The following is a 4,473-nucleotide window of genomic DNA, read 5'->3' as shown; positions in this document are numbered from 1 at the left end:
CTGTTTTTCACTTAACTGAAGTAAGCCTTGTTAGGAGTCAACCCTATTAAAGGTTACAATACACACTTTTAGGTGTGACCCTATCAAGAATGGCCTTGTTAGTGGTCTTTAGACAGTTCAATCTAAAAATTTCACTTTGTTAGAGGATCTACAAAATAGTTGTTAGGCTAACTCTATTAAGAGATTTGATTCACTGCTACAATTATTAGAGAGTAACAATGACTTGATCTAATTGTTGATGCAACTAACTTTTTTGATTCAGATCTCAGTTCAGGCTTGATTAATTGATGCTCCTTGATCATAATTTTTTTTGTAGCTTGGTCAACTTAGATGCTCCACCCTTTACAAATATCCTTGAAACTTGCTTCCTCAAATCATCTTCTTCAATTCCATATTTCAATCATCATCTTGACCTTTCATATATATTATTCACCTTGTCAAGTCAGCTTGAATACTCTTTTAATCAATCAAATATTAATCCTTAATTTGGCTTGTATTAACCAATAAATTTATCAAACTTAATTTATTGATAGTTGGCTAATACAAAATTTGGTACTTGGTCAACACTGGGAATATCTTTGTTAAGCAATCAAAATCAATTAGAACAAGAGTTCTAATATAAACCAACCCAACTCAGTTAATACTGACTCCATGCTAACTTTCCTTTGGTAACCAAGTGAACTTGGTTAATATAGGATCTACTTCATTAACCAACTGAGCTTGGTCAATATTGTCTCTAAACTTGGTTATCACTGAACACTTGACATACACAGCAAATTTTCTTTGATGCCCGAGTAAGCTTAGCTATCACTGATTTTTTGGTAAAGGCTTGACATTTTGTGTAACATCAAACACAACATACAATTGCATAATTATTTTCAAAAATCTCCCTCTTTTTCATTGATGGCAACACAACATGTCATTATATAATTAAATTTTAGAGAAAAATAGAAGGATAATATCCTTAGTTTCATTCTAATTCTCATCCATGAGAACTCCTTATATTATTGAGAACTCCCTCTGACATCAATCTCTCCCTCTGGAATGATTTTCTCATGCTGAAGACAGCAAACTCTCCCAGCAAACTTTCTCTTTCTACAAAATTTCTCTATTGATATGACAACAAACTCTCCCTCTATTTTCCATGTACCTGATGTTCTCATTCATATGCAATCTTCTCTAAGAATACTGCATCAACTTGTCTAATCTTCAAAATGCTTGGTTGGTGCACCACTAAAATCTGATTAGTGAGCTTTAGATAGGGGAATGGCCACTAGCTTACCTCTTAAATAAAAAAATGCATCCTTAAGTAATGGCTTGGTGAATATGTTTGAAATTTTTTCTTTTGTATTCACATATTCCAATCTCACCTCTTTTTCTTACACTAATTCTCTCAAAAATTGATACTTTACTGCAATGTGCTTTGTCTTGGTATGCATCACTAGATTCTTGGATATGTTAATTGCACTAGTGTTAGCACAAAAGATAACTATTGGATCCTTGATTTCTTCCTTCATACTTGCCAACAATTATTTGAACCAAATGATGTTGGAACAATTAATTGTTGTTGCAACATTATTTAAGGCTTTCAATTCAAATTTGTCTCCTATCTTATACCACAAATCATAATCTTCAGTATCTTTTGTATCACCTAATCTAGTAGTGAAAATTGAATATTAACTATTATTGAAAGCATTAACAATACTAAATAAGTTAACACTTAAGATAGGACGAGGTTATCACCAAGAATGATAAGCTCCTTAGGTATAACCTACAATGACGTATATATGTCCTTGATGGATAGGGGATGTATGCTCACAGTGTGCCCAAGCTTCCAATGGGTAGGTATTTTTACTAAGTGTGTAGATGGGTGAGGGTTTCAACAATGGAGGTGTAGATGTATTTCAGCATGGTGATAGTGTGAATGGCTGTGATGTAGTGGTTAGTGGGGCATTATAAGTTTGCATGAAAGTAGATTCCATGTGTCAAAGGGAAGGGGCTTTATTTATAGGCTAAGGGGTAGTGAGATGGAGGGTCAGGATGCAAGGATGGAAGAATGGTAAGGAAGGGCTATAATTCTTTGAAAGGAGAGCACATGGATTGTACTTGTTTGTAGCTAATCAAGGAGTGACACTTGTCACAAGGAAGATGAGTGTGAGGGGATGGGAAAATGGTTGGTCAAAGGGAGTAATGAGGGAAGATGAGTGTGTAAGAGGGATGTAAGAGGCCTTTAATGGCATGTAAGAGCCATAATTGCTCTTGGATAGGGATGGAAGAGGATAAGGGAGACTTGTTGACTTTGGCTTGGGTTAACAAGTCTTAACCTTGCTTAAAGTTGTGCACATGTTTAGAATAGGGATTAGACTTAGTTTAGAAAGGGGGTTAGAGGGCAAGTGGCTTAGCTTTGATGAGATGGGTTAGTTAGGTGCCTAGGTGAGGTTAGTATGGGTGGATGGGTTGGATTAGAGGTAAAGATAGGGTTTAGGGATGTTTTAAGGGTTAGGAATGATTTTTTAAATGATTAATTTAATAAAATGGGAGATGTAGGATTAAATTAAATAGGTTTGAGGATTTATTTAACTTAATAGAGGAATAGAGTTTAAATTGGTAATTTGATTTTGGGTTATCATTTGATTTTATCAATTGGACTATAGTTAATTTAATTAATTAATTAACTAGGGGATGACAATTAATTAATTAAATAATAAATATGTAATCAATAATGTCTTAGGCGATGACTAAATATGATTACCTAATGAGGTAATCAAATTTAGGTGCCTACAACTTTTAGATACCTCATGATTCTTTTTATTGCCATCATATGATTTTCCTTTAGATTAGCAGGTGATCTTGCCACCATACCAACTACTAGTGCAATATCAGGTCTTGTGTGTGCCACATACTAAATTTTTCCAATCATTGATCCATATGTAGTACGATCCACCTCTTTGTGATCATCATTTTTGGAAAGCTTATGTCTAGTAGTAGACATAGGTGTTCCAACTAGTCTAGGATCCTCCATTCCAAATTTTTTCAATATGTCCTTGATGTACTTTGATTGAGTAATGTAGATGTCATCTTTCTTTTGTTGAATTTAAAAGCCAACAAAGAAATTAATTTCTCCAAACATTGAGATTTCAAATTCTTTACTCATATTCTCATCAAATGATTTGCATAAATCATCATGTCCAGTGAATAATGTATCATCTACAAATATTTCTACCAGCACTATCTTCTTATCTAGTCCTTCCTTGATGTATATGTTATTGTTGTCATTTGTCATTTGAAAACCAATATTTATCATATGACTATACAATCTTTCATACTAGGCTCTAGGGGCTTTTTTGAGACCATATAAAGCTTTGTGTAATCTAAAAACCATATCTCTTTTGTTAGGATCTATGAAACATCTAGGTTGCTCAATGTAGACTTCTTCTTCTAGGATTCCATTCAAAAAAGTTGACTTTGCATCCATCTGATATAATTTGAATCCTTTATGTGCAACATAAGCAAGTAGTGTTCTAACAGCTTCTAGTCTTGCAACAAGGGAAAAAGTTTCTCGATAATCAATACTTCTTCTTGAGCATAACCTTTGCATACTAATTTTCCGTCGTTTCTTGAAACTTCTCCATTTTCATTCGACTTATTTTTGAATACCCATTTTGTGCCAATTACATTTTAGTCCTTGGGTCTAGGAACAAGAGTCCAAGTTTCTTTCCTTTCAATTTGATCAATCTCTTCATTCATTGCCTCAATCTAGCTTTCATTTTCTAATGTGTATTTAACAGTTATAGGTTCAAACTCTATTAGAAAACATGTACCTTTTAATTTTTTCCTAGTCATTAGGCCTTTTGACTGATCTCCAATTATTATTTTTCAGTTGCATGATGCCTTCTGACATATCTAGCAAGTACAGGCACCTTCTCTTTAAATTTAAGACTTGTTTCATTTTGTTCACCATGCTCAGAATCATGCTTGGGTCCCACTATCTGTAACTCAGGTCTGTCAGACTACAACTTAGTTTGCATTGGATGAAACTTGGGTCCTTCTAACTATGACTCAGGTCCTTCATACTATGACTCAGTTTACACCGACTGCAACTCAGGTTGAACTAGAGATTTATGGGACTTGGGTGGTAAAGACTACTAATTTCCAATTGTATTTTCTTGAATCTCAAGTATAGTATCAGGTTCAAAGTAGACAATCTTTATGTAATTTTTAGGTTCTTTTCTACTTTGTTCTTCACTCTTTTCTACAAACTCATCAATTTTCACATAGGTCCACAAAGATCTATATGAACTAGCTCTAGAACTTCTTCAAAGTGATAGTTCTTGCTTTTGAAACTTGTCTTCCCCATCTTTCCAATTTGACAATTTTTGCACATGTCCATATTAGGTTTCTTTAGACTAGGAATGCCTCTCACTCTTTTTTTCTTGCTTATGTTGACCAAGTTATCAAAATTCACAAGACACA

The sequence above is a fragment of the Cupressus sempervirens genome, chromosome 10 (assembly GCF_028749045.1).
Source record: "Cupressus sempervirens isolate cs-2001-9-10 chromosome 10, ASM2874904v1, whole genome shotgun sequence".
Lineage (NCBI taxonomy): Eukaryota > Viridiplantae > Streptophyta > Pinopsida > Cupressales > Cupressaceae > Cupressus > Cupressus sempervirens.
Note: the sequence above shows the minus strand (reverse complement) of the source record.